This window comes from Ictidomys tridecemlineatus, chromosome 7 (assembly GCF_052094955.1).
Source record: "Ictidomys tridecemlineatus isolate mIctTri1 chromosome 7, mIctTri1.hap1, whole genome shotgun sequence".
In the NCBI taxonomy this organism is placed as follows: domain Eukaryota; kingdom Metazoa; phylum Chordata; class Mammalia; order Rodentia; family Sciuridae; genus Ictidomys; species Ictidomys tridecemlineatus.
This window is the reverse complement of record NC_135483.1, coordinates 179,915,669-179,928,051: the sequence shown is the minus strand read 5'-3', so window position 1 is coordinate 179,928,051 and position 12,383 is coordinate 179,915,669. Positions and strand designations below refer to the sequence as shown.

General features: G+C 47.1%; 1 long non-coding RNA gene across 4 annotated transcripts; it reads right to left on the bottom strand.

Annotated features, from left to right (window-relative positions):
- Positions 1 to 1,802: 1,802 nt before the first annotated feature.
- LOC144365628 (uncharacterized) lies at positions 1,803 to 10,882 on the bottom strand. 4 transcript variants are annotated; one of them, XR_013424302.1, is made up of 4 exons: positions 9,903 to 10,330; positions 7,738 to 7,934; positions 4,172 to 4,441; positions 1,803 to 3,135 (listed from the first exon to the last, which is right to left on the bottom strand). It is a non-coding gene; the product is annotated as an uncharacterized LOC144365628 (long non-coding RNA). The 4 variants fall into 4 exon arrangements; XR_013424303.1 differs by lacking the exon at positions 4,172 to 4,441 and having other exon boundaries at positions 7,715 to 7,934; positions 9,903 to 10,311; XR_013424301.1 differs by lacking the exon at positions 4,172 to 4,441 and having other exon boundaries at positions 9,903 to 10,298.
- Between the last annotated feature and the right edge of the window lie 1,501 nt (positions 10,883 to 12,383).

Genomic DNA, 12,383 nt, shown 5'->3' with positions numbered 1-12,383 from the left:
TATTTGCTAAGTTCTGAGGTTGGATCCTCTAAATAAATTATTTCTCAGATGTTTGATACACAACCCTGGTGCTTGCTGATTGATGCCTTAATCTCAGGATATGGCTTTTTGTTTGAAATAAGCTCTGCTTCCCTCTGTGTGTGTGGGTAGCCACTGGAAGGTTCTAGCTTCTACAGATGCCTGTTCATCTCTATCAGCCTCCAAATCATAATCAACCACGTGGCCGGACCACAGGAGTCTCAGGCCTGGCCTGATGGAAATTAGGCTGTTGGCCCGGAAGACATGAGCTTTGCTCAGCCCGCCCTTCCTCTCCCGTCTGTTGGTCTGACTTTGTTCTGCGTCAGGGATGAGCTGGTCAGGAGAGGATACAGAATTTAGAGCCTAGATCTGCACATGTTGTTTGGTTTGGGAAATAAAAACAAATTACTTTGTTGATTTTAGTCCAACAAAGTAAGTTTCTAGAAAGTCAGGTTATTGGTCTGGATTTAGTTGATTCTTTCTTTTCTTTTCTTTTTTTTTTAACTCTAATATAAAAAAGTTTAAAAAAATATCCAGCAATTAGAAAAAAAAAGTTTGTAAAATGGTCTGTGAATTAGTTTCTTCTAAGAGTGTCTTCCTGGAGCTCTAAGGTGCAAGTTAGATGGGTTGAATGGCAGGACAGCAAGGGCAGAGGCCAATGCAGGATTTTAGATCACCAGAAAGTTCCATGTCTTTGACATAATTTCTGAGACGTACTTGTGAACTGCATAAAGTGTGCAAGGAGAGGGGAAGATTTCTGACCTTTAAGCAAGAAGATCCCCTAGTATCTCTGGGGTTTCTTATCAGTCCTGCCTGGAGGTAGAGGAATGCATGGAATGACCTTGGAAGGGCATATTAAAGCCAAGGGGAAAATGACCAACCCACTTGGCCTAGTGCAGGGGACCACAGACCCCCAGCAGCAGGAGTGGAGACTTCTGCAGCTTGGCTCTCCCTGGATGGTGGCCATCTCTTGCTCCTATTCCCTCTTCCTCTCCAGCCCTGGATGAGGAATCTGCTGTCCAGATTATTCCAGAGGCCCTTGCCTGGTGCTTTTTATGCCTCCTGGCTGCTGAGCAGATGGGTGCTTTGAGGGTCTGCCTAAATTCTGCTCTTACGCCACATTCCCTGTGTTCGCTGTCTTATTTGGCCCTTAATGAACAAGTTTGGAGGGAAGATTTGAAGATGTGAGGGACAGATCAGGAAGAGAGATGTTCTGGGATGGGAAGTGCCTATGGGGACCTTCCTTTTGGCTGCTCCTGAAACCTTCTGTATTGATGGTCACTGTTAACTGAGCAGCTATTGCTGGTGCGGCCGCTTGCAGCCCTCTGAGGGTGTTATCCACATTCACCAGGTAGGGAGAGGGAAGTTCTTGCCACATATCACACTTTCAGTGATATGTGAAGCAGGGACTGGAATCCAGATTCCTCTGACCTCAAAGACTGTGCTCTTGTCCCGCAGACTAAAATAATTCTTGGTGTCTAGTAGATATGACGAGTCTTTAGTAATTTCCCATAAGTATATAGGCCTACTGTGCACTGAACTGATAGCACTTAGCAAGTGCTTTAACTGCATCCCTGAGTTTGCTCTGCTGTTGCTTTTTATACTTGGGTGCCCAATGCTGAGGATGCCCTAAGATCTGAGGTCCATCTCCCCATGGGGCTGTGGCCTTCAGGGCCTATGCTGCCAGAGCCACAGGTTGACTTCTGCAGGCCTGAGGCATTTTGCCTTAGTGGATCCTTCATAGAAAAATGATATTTTATGACTATGTTGTTATAAAGACAAAATACAGTATTATTAATTTTTATTGTTCTTTTTCTTTTGATTTTGAAAGACTAAAATAGAAACAGTTTTGAGGTCATGTGGGCCCTGGACAATGTGTCTTGTGGAGGACTGGCCCTGTCTGCAGTAAGTGATGGGCAGCTCTGAGCCTGGTTCTGAGAACCCCCTGAACAGCTTCTTCAGTTGGCTGACTTAACGACAAACTCCACTCCTCAGCCTGTAGCTCCAAGGTTTGGGAAAACCAGACATACCCCTTCCCCCTTTTCCAGTCTCTTTACCATCTCTCAAATCCTTCGAAGCCCTGTAGGGAATTGATGTGCCAAAGAAGTACCTTCTGGAGAGGCCCTTCTGAAGTCCCTTTGGTGCCCTCCTCCACCCCTACTCCCAAGCTCTGATCTCATCCTCTTCCCTTCCTCTTTTGGGAATGGCCCACTCCACAGTGCAGTGACCTTGGCTACTCACTTTGCCTCCCAGGAAAGCCTCTTTCTACTCTTAGAAGGAGGGTGGAGGATGCTCTTGGGCTTGGCTCTCCAACTCCTCCTCCTTCCCCATGGGCTTTGTGGGTCCTGGGCCTTGATGGGGAGGGATGCCTTGCCCTCCAAACAGAGCTCTGACATTGTAGGGCCTAGGGTGCCTGTAGAAATGCTGATTCCTTTAATGTATGGCTAAAGACTTCAGAGTTACAAACTCTGAGTTACAAATGTGCACATTTTTTTTTCTGCAGCAAAATAGCCTTTATAACAAGAGGAAGAATACCTTCTAGTTTAGCACTGCAGATTATTACAGAGTTTTGATGCTGGAACATATGGAGCTGGGAGAGCTGTCCCTGGGCTCTGGCCACCCCGCTGCTCCTCCAACCCCACTCCACTGGGAACCTGGAGCTCTTGTGTGTGTATGGGTGGGTGCCCTGGCTGCAGAAGCCCAGTGAGGCTGCCCCTGCAGTCTGGGTGTGCACATGCTCCAGGGATAGTTTTCTCCAGTCTGGTGCAGGGAGGCTGATACCTCTGGGCAGAGGTACGCCCAGGTGCCTGGGGTGTTCAGAAGGAAGCACTGAGCATTGGGCTGGAATATTCTTGTGGTTCAGGAACTCCTCAAGCTGCAGAGAGCCCAGAGTTCAGAGGAAGGCCCCAGTGGGGCCTTTGGAGAATGGCCCAGGGCAGGGACTTCCGTTGTGTGACTTGGAGGGTGATCCTGTCCTCCACTTCCACAGGGATGCTTGCTGTCTGGTTACAAATTTAGATTTGCTGTCTCAGCTTATGCAGGGTTTGCTTATGTCTTAAAAGAAGTGAACTATAAGAAATGTAGCAGTGGTAGCCTTGTAGCTCATGATCGACTCTCCTGTTGAAAAGGAATAGAACATGTTATTGAAACCATTTATGAGTAAATTCAAGTTATACAAGCACACTGAAGAAGAGGCAAATCCCTAAGTGCAATAAGGTAGCTTTCTCCCTAATATTTGACAGCAGTTGGAAAATGTTGGTAATTTCATAACCAAAACCTCGTTGGGACATTTCTTGTGACATACCCACTTAAGTCAAACCTTACAAGGGTATGAATAACTCAACGGGTTTTGCACCAACTCTTTTAACTCTCTAAATGGAGAAAAAAGCTGTGAGTGCTGAGTGGTGAAAGCTGTTGCTTTTTAATCCGGAGAGTGAAATTATTCAAATCAGAGAAACCCCTTTGTTAGTCCTTCCAACACTGCCATCCTCAGTTTAAAGTTTAAGCCTTTCTGCATCTTCCTTCCAGATGGATGCAGGGAGGACGGGAGCACACCATACATCAGGCTCAGCTCCTTGATTCCAGAGGAATTGCTTTCCAGTCTCCTGAACAATTAATCCAGTTGTAATTACTGTGTACCTGCCACATGCCAGACACCTGCTTGGCCCTGAAGTGTGTCGGTCAGTCAGACAAGTGTGGTCCTCACCTTCAGGATGTTTACACAGACTATTTTTTTTTAAGGGTAGGAAAATTCTAAGTCTATTGAAAACCACTTTATTGCTTTAAATCTGAATATAATAAAAACTTCTTTTAGTAGCCATTTCCCATTAATAATTCAGGTCTGTAAGTTTCTCAGAATCTGCTTTCAAAAATGGGTCAATGTCCCTAGAATTAAATGCTTTAAGTGGTCAAGGGGCTGAGACTACCTACAACTCACAGGCATTGGAGCAGACTTGGCCACCAATTCTCCGTGGCCCTTGGAAAGAAGTCCTTTCTGTTCTCTGAGACGCAGTTTCCTAACATGCACAGCAGGAGAGCTGACCTAGATGATTCCTGATCTCCCCTCCCACCCTGACACTCCATGACAAATGTTTTAAAAATAGAAAACAAACAGTATTTTAAGCACAGACCCTGTGTGACTCGTTGGGCTCACCTTGAAGTGTCCTGCCCTAGTGGTAGTCTGGTCTCTTTGGTGGCTGTCTTTGACAGATCAAAGTCTCCTCTCATCCTTGAACTGCTTTGGAAACTGCGGGCAGGATGGGTCCCATCTGTTGGTGGTCTCTGGGACTTTCCAGACCCCTCTGGCTGGAGAACCAAACCTGGGACTCTAGTTCTTACATCTGTTTCAGCACTGGGTGTCCTGGGGGCCAATCCATTCACTAAGGGAATATTTCCCGAGAGTTTGGCAGTGCCAGGCATGGTTCTAGTATCAGCAGGGAAGATAACAGAGTCCCTTATTGCATGGAGTTTACATTCAAATGGGGGGGGGGACATACACACACACACACACACACACGTGCATTTTGATGTTGGTGAATAGTGAGTGGTGTGAGGACTAGTGAGACAGGTTAAGGGGAGGAGCATGAAGCAGAAATACCATTTAAGCTTGCGTGACCAGGGAGGCCTCTCCAAGGATGTTACTGTAATCACAGAACTGAAAGAAGCAGGGGCGTGGGCCAAGATGATATCTGGAGGAAGAAAGGATCATGTAGAGGGCAAAGAAAGAGCAAAGTCCCTGCGGTAGGAGGTGCTGGCTGGGATCCAGGAACAGCAAAGCGGCCAGTGCTTCTGGGAGGAGAGAATGGTGGGAAGAAGGCCAGGGGCCCAGAAGTGAGGTCAGGTGGGGGCACAATGAGCTTGGGTTTTAATTTTGATGGAAAGTCTTGGAGGATTTTAAAGAAGGAGGCAACTATGATGTGACATGAGTTTTAAAAGGATCTTCTGGCTGCTGTGCCTAGAAGACATGAAAGGGAAGCAGAGATAGCAAAGCATGGGCCGGTTAGGCATGGTCCCTACAGAGCATCGGAGATGCCGACGGCTTAGTCCAGGTGCAGGAAGTGAGAAGTGCTTGGATTTGGGATACATGGGTGTAGTACAGACCACGTATTGGTTACCGGAAATGGTCCCTGGCACAGGGCAGATATTCAGAAGAGGAGAGACAGAGGGTGGAGAGCTGTGGGCAAGGGGAAGACATTATCTGGCCCTGTGCCCCCTGCCAGCCCTGCGTCTCCTGCACTGGTTCCGCTTGTCCTGGCTGTGAACATCAGGTACACATCCTGCCCGGGTCCAACTTTGTGTTGTTCAACTGGGGGGCTTCTGTGCCTAAATCCATGATCCTTTCCTCCTTGTAGCAGTGCTCTTCTTTGGGGACCTGCCTCTCCCACCCTGTCCCCTTAATGTCTGCAAGCTTTTCCTCTCTCTTACAACCTCACACCTGCTCAAGATGCTCCCCAGTCATAGTCGGTGGCCACTCCCCCAGGATGAGTGCTGGGCTCCAGCATCTTCCCCAGGATGAGTTCTGGGCTCCTCTGCTCCTGGCACGGTGGGCCTGGCCTTGCCTGATCCTCCTCCCCTCCCCTTCCCTCCAGGCTGCTCTTTGGAGACGCTCCATGGGGCATGCCTCGAATTTTTCATGCCTTTGCAGGGGCTGCTTCAAGAGGAAAAGTGATGCAATACCCAGGCATTGTCGGGGCGTGGCCACCTTTGACCTGCAAGAGTCAGGAGATGGAGACTCCACAGACAAAATCCTCCCCCTTCCTCTATATGATGGAATATTATCAGGAACAAAATTTACAAGTAGGATGTGTGAAGACGTCCTAATTGAACAGGAACCTGGCTGTGCCCCTGAGAGGCTGTGGACAGCTTGACAGTGCTTCCCTGGGCCACATCCCTTGTTCTGCATGTAGGCACTGCTTTCCTTTCCTGTCCCTCGCTCTCTTTGCCTTGAGATTGCACCTCCCAATAAGCCTTAGCACTTAGTGGGTGCCCATTTTCTTAGAAGCTTTCCTGACCACGTGTTTCCTGTAGGCTGTATCCACCAGGCCCTCGTCTTTTGGCCACAGAGGTGGGCATGTGTTCTAAGCCAGGCCATTAGAAGCCCTTGCCTGGTGTCTTTTAAATTCAAACTGAGGGGAAAACAGATATTCCCTCTGTCATTGAACCTGAAGATGTGAGTCTGAGAGCTGCTGGGGGCCATTTCCTAAGGAATGTGGAGGAATCCTATCTGGCGGAAGGGACTGGCCCACGGAGATGAGCAACGGAGGTGGAGATGATCAACGCAGGGGGTTCTGCATCCAGCTGCTCTCGACACCCAGCTGCACCCTGGCCTTCCCAGAGTTTCCTTCTGTGAGGCAATAAATTCCTCCTCTTTCCTGGCTGGTTTGAATTGGATTTCTGTCATTTGCTGTATGAGTCAGGGCCAGCCAGAAAATAGGAGTCACTCTGGGTATGTTACATGGAGAGTTGAGCACAGAGATAGGGGAGCTAAGAAACCAGACGGGAGTGAATGACACAGAAGCTTCTAATGCCCCTACCTAGGACAGGAGGGGCAAAGGAGGCAGTGACATTACTGGCATCCAGGATGGGGCCACCTGGCAGAAGCTGAAACTGTGACTAGCCTGTGTGGTGGGAGCCAGAGGCACGGGGTAGAGGCTCTCATTGAGTTACTTCCTAAAGTGGAAAGGGGCAGAAATAGTTGTCCTTTCCCTCTTCTTGTAGCCTCTCCCTTGCTGCCCATTGTGCAAAGCTGCTCCAAGTCCAGCAGACAAGGGAGCCTGGGAAATGTAGTCTTCTGCAAGGCGGAGCAGGCAGCAAGGAGCTAGAGAGTGGGGAGCAAACAGCAAATGACTGGCACACTGGCCATCTAAGAGTGTTCTTGCCACTGTGTCTGTTTTTGACTGTGAAACCAGGGAGCCAAGCCTGTCAGCTGGAACCCCTGTGTGCCCCTCAATCCCTGTGCTGTAGCTCGAAAGTTCTCCACAGTCCTATTGATCGTTACCGAGAGTCCTGCTTCTTTCTAGCTATGCATTGATTTCCTAGTATGTCTTTTCACGCCTTTGTGCCCACATGGGAAATCCACAGGAAGCTCAGTTCATTAGCTAAGGATTCAGTTGGATCCCGGAGAGAACCAGGTTCAATTTCAGAACCTGAATTTGAATTTCCCCAGCCAATAACCTCCTTCCAGATGACTCTGACAAGGTGCCCTCTGAATTCCAGCTTGGAGGTTGATTGGAGTTATGTGGCCAGGGCAGAGGTGCTAAGCCATGCTGGGTGAATTGGGATTTCTCTCAAGTATTCAAAGGAAATTCAAGTTCTCAGGCCAGCCTTGGGAGACCGAGGACAGGATTTCCCTGTTACCTAAAAGTTAATGCAACACTTTGAAACAAAGGAAAAGCATATTTTTGAATTTAAACTGAGTATGGGCCTAGTTTTGATGCTGTGGCAAAGAAGGGGTGGGGATGGGGGTCATGTGAGGGATTTTTAGACTCCAGAGTGACCGGAATGGCTTATTGGAGGCCATCCAGGCAGTGGGGTTTGAGGTCCAGTAGAGCTCAGCAAAGAAGTTCCTGGGAACCTAGTGGGGACAATTTGGGGTTTTGCAGATCTTCTGAACAGAGGCTGTTTCACATATGTTGGAGGGCAGGCGGCTCTCTATACATCTATATTTTAAAATAAATAAAAGGTTCTCCGAACAAACCACACGGTATTGGACGGACTCACTCTCCCGTTACGAAGCCTGTGCTTTCTGGCTTTGCAGGAGGCTGTGGTGACTGCTCCAGGCTGGGAGTCCAGGTTGCTGGGTCAGCTTCTGGCTCCTGGCTTCAGCTTCACTGAAGCTCCAGCGGACAGGCCGCCTGCAGTGCTGGGCCTCAGTTGTGCCTTTCTGAGGAACCGGCAGAGGGCTGGGGCTATTTATTCTGTGAGAACAGAATAAATTTTCCTTGGGGTTATTATGTTGTATCGTCCACTCTCTCCTTATTTACATGTTGCAGTCCTAACCCCCAGTACTGCAAAATCACATTACAGTGGGGTCATTAGGGATTGGCCCTAATCCAGTATTACTGGTGTCCTTATTAAATGAGGAAATTTGGACACAGAGACACACATAGAAGGAAGACCATGGGAAGACTGTATTTATATGCCAAGGAGAGAGACTAGAACAGAGTCTTGCTTTGTGGCTCTTGGAAGGAACCAGCTTGCCAACACCTTGAGTTTTAGACTTCTAGCCTCAAGAATTGTGAGACAATACATCTCCGTTTTGGAGCCTCTCTGCATGTGGTACTTTGATATAGAAGTCTGAGAAGACAAGCACACTTGGTCTCCTGTCATTTTTCTCCCTGTGGAGGTGTCAGGAGAATCCCTGTTTCCCTTTTCCTCCCGCCCCTTCTTTCCCCACACCCATTCCTGCCTCATCTTAACAAGCTCACGTCAAAGCTCTGTGTTATCTTCATCACCACTCTGGAAGCTCCCATTCCCCTTGGGTATAGAGGAAAATGTTCTTGGTGTCAAGATTCAGTAGAGTGGAGGGATGGCAAGCTTCACGGGTGGGATGGAGGTGAGCCATTGTGAGATGCCACCCCTCAGTAGGGAGGGGTTGAGAGCCCCATTGAGGAGGGAGTCCTTGCTACTCCTTCCTCAGAAATCTGGGAGGAAAATAGGCTTTGCAGGAAGGGCAGTTCTACTTGAAGACAGAGCTGACTCCTGAGATGATTCCCAGGGCCTGGAGGATGGGCTCCCAAATCTGGCTAATCTGATTACCTGGAGAGCTTAATGATTTTTCTACCCCCTTTCATGTTAATGTGCTCTGCAAAATACTCTAGTGAACACCCTTGTATTTATAGGCATTGCTTAAGCAAAATAGGACCAATAAAATTAGAAGCCCCTCAGTACTCCTCTCATTTCATCTTGGGAACTTTAATAATTATACAGATTTCTTAGCCTGGTCACAGAATCTACTAAACTAGAATTTCCAAATGTTGGGCCAGGAAAATGTATTCCCCAAGTTCTCCAGGTGATTCTGAGCAGCCAGAGGGACCGGCACAACTGTGGATAGGGCCAATGGGGCTGCTGAGATTACAGAGTCCCACCCTCTCCCTCAGGACTCAGATCTACCTATCGGGCTACCTGGCCAGTGGCCTGCCCTTTAGGAGAGTGTTGTGTTGCTGTGGGCCTACTGGTGCTGGCCTTGGAGATGAGGTGGGGCCAGAGGGAAATTGGGACTGAGGAAGAAGCTCAGGAGTCAGGGACTTTTAGTGAATAGGAGTGAGTGGGCATTTGCACCAAAAGAAGCCAAAGCGGGGGAGGTCCGAGGCAGTGACCCACTGTGGGAATGGCATGGAGGACAGCCTTGCCCATACCAATTCTCAGACAAACTCCTGATAACTAGACAGTAGCTAGCTCTTTACCTCTTTTCCCATCAGTTGGGTTCAGTCCTATGCTTCCTTCATTAGTTACCATCTTGAACCTTTCTACCTTTAGAAAATGCAGCTGATGCCATCTTTTTAATTTTATTTGATAACATGCTTAGTAGAATTAAGTTCATTGATGTGCTTTGAAACTGCAAAGTGTCTAATACTACCAGTCTGGTCTTCAATGTCAAGATTGAATGTCACCTCTTATCACAACACACGGGACCCCACACCCTTCCCTGAAATCATCTTAGCATACTTCTGCCACCTCTCCAGGATCACAACAATTGGGACCTTTAAGTCATGATTATTTGCTTCTAGGCTGTTAGCCCCATAAGGACAGGATAAATGTTTTACTCAGGGCTGTATCTCCAATGTCTACACTGTGATTCACAAGTGCGTTTTGCATTAATGAATGAAGACTTTGGGCAGAGGTGGCATCGTTCAGTCCCCAGTACCCAGGCTGAAGAGTCTTACCTGGAGTGGGTCTGGGCACAGATCGAGACAGCACAAGAAGGTTCTTTGTGTGGCATCCTGATCTGTAGGAAGCTCTGATTCCGGTTTGTTTCTCCAGACAGCCTGGCTTCCCCCACTTTACCAACTCCTTGCCAGTACCTCCTACATCCCAAGGCCTTTGTGACTTGCAGGCAGCAGGCTTGACTTGCGTGTTCATTTCAGGAGGCAAACGTATAATTCAGGTCATGTCCGGTGCCATTTGGAAGGAAGCTCAGGTTTCCCTAAGTGGAAACAACATGCTCTGAAAGCAATTATGGGTCGGGAAGCATGTTCTGGAGTGAGACCCAGCATTTATAAACAAAGGTTACACTTCCTGCCTGGTGACAGGAAAACACAGCAAGGACAGATCAGCCCTATTTGACCTCAATATTGTCCTAGGCAGGCTTGCATCATCCAGGGGGCAGCGGGCAGCGGGCAGGATTGGCACTGGGATCTGGCAGCATTCTATATGTTAGTTTGGACCTTGGTTTCCAATGGACTCCCCAGAGTTACTCTTTTTGATGCTAGGACCTCAGAAATAGAACATGATGGGACCCTGGTTAGAAGTGATTGAAACAGTGGACAATTATTTCCCTTTCCATTTCTGTATCATGGAGAAGTTGAGCTGCATGACCTGTCAATAGTTGTATGCTAGTTTGAACACCAACTCTTGGGGAGGGTCAGGAAGCCTGATTTGTAGTGTCTGCTGATTTCCATGGCACAAGTACTTCCATTACAGCCACCAGTCTACAACATGATGTCCCTGAATGAAGACTTGGGAAGAAATATACATGCTCACCTGTTGACAGCTGGTCTGATCGCTGCTAGACTCTGCCAAACTTCTTTCACTGTTATCTTATTGTTAATCCTTACCAATATTCCCCTGCCATGTTTCTGGGATAGCATCTCTTTTACATAAATAGACATTCATCTGTACTTGTGTGGATGCATCCATGGCTGGCCAAATGATTGGCTGGTCCCAGTGCAAATTGAAAATGTGGGCCCCTGTTCAGTGGGGAAAAGTGCCATTAAAGGTAATTAAAATAAAGCTCTTTCCTCTCCTCCATGGTTTCTCATGGTGTTTTTACTTTGCCATTTAATGCATTTCCAAGGAAATGAGCATTTAAAAATGAAGTTATTATTATTGGGTTTACTCTTCTTTATATTAGCAATGTCAGTTTTAGTTGCATATAAAAGTGTTTAGCTATGAAATCACCAAAATTACACACTCACATTTCATTTGCTATTTCATGAAAATTGCACAGTTGTCTTTCATACATGACATAGTAGAGATCCTCACAAAACCAAGTCCACTATTTGTATTTCACTTTTTGAGATGCATGTGTTCTACCAACTGCACCTCTGCTTATTGATGACAGGGGGAGGGAAGAAGGGCAAAGCATCCACCCCACTGTCCTCTCTTTCTCTTTTCTTCTGTGTCATCATTTGTTGTGTAAATAAATGGTTGGCTCATGTAGAGAACCCACATAAGGAAGAAAGGATTTGGTAGGCCTCCTTGATTGTTCATAATTTTCAGAAGCCATTTCTTTCCTTCTGTGTTCAAAGGCAGTTCCAGTTTGAGTGAAAATGTAGCCTTTTGGGGTTGTTGGTGCCTATGGTATTCAGTCATGGCTGCACCCCACTCTGTGCTATCTTTGCATCTTGCTAAACTGCCATGCATTGTAGGGGGCATTGCAAGTGCTCTATGCCAATGGAGAGCAAGGATTGGTGGGAGGCATTTTCTCCTCTCTCACACCCACATGTATGCCCATGTACCATTGAATTTTGTTAAAAAAAAACTCAAGGATAGAATTAAGAATTTCAAGATGGCGACAGAAAATATCAGATGCAGGATAGGGCCTGGTGAACTTGAGGCCTCAAGGTCATGGGACCAGGGAGTTTGATTTGGAAAAAACATTTTTTTTTTTCCTGGGCTCCCTTTGGTTGTCCATTGCCTGTGTGCTATTACTCCTTAAATATTTTCCATATACAGCTTGCCTAGGAATTTTTCTTTTTAGGGACCTAGAATCTGAATGCATTCTCATTCCTTTCTCAGTTTCTATCAGGGAAAATGTGCCCCGTTCAGTATAAATTACTGCTATGGCCTGAATGTTGTGTCCCCCTAAGATTGACAGGTTGAAATCCTAACTGCCAAGGTGATGGTATTAAGAGATGGGGCATTTGGGATGTGAAATGGGCTTTTACCAGACACTAAATCTGCTGATATTTTAATCTTGAATTTCCAGTCTCTAGAACCAGGTGCAAAAAAATTTCTGTGATTTATAACTACCCCGTCTATGGTATTTATCATAGAAGCCTCCAAAAGGATTGAGAGAGTAAACTTGGGGAAGAAGACAAATGAGATCCTGCCCTGCAGAAATAAAAAGTTTAGCTGGATCAATCTGGCTGTGTGAACATGAGAAGCAGCATGGATATGGTGGATAACACTATCCACCATAGTGT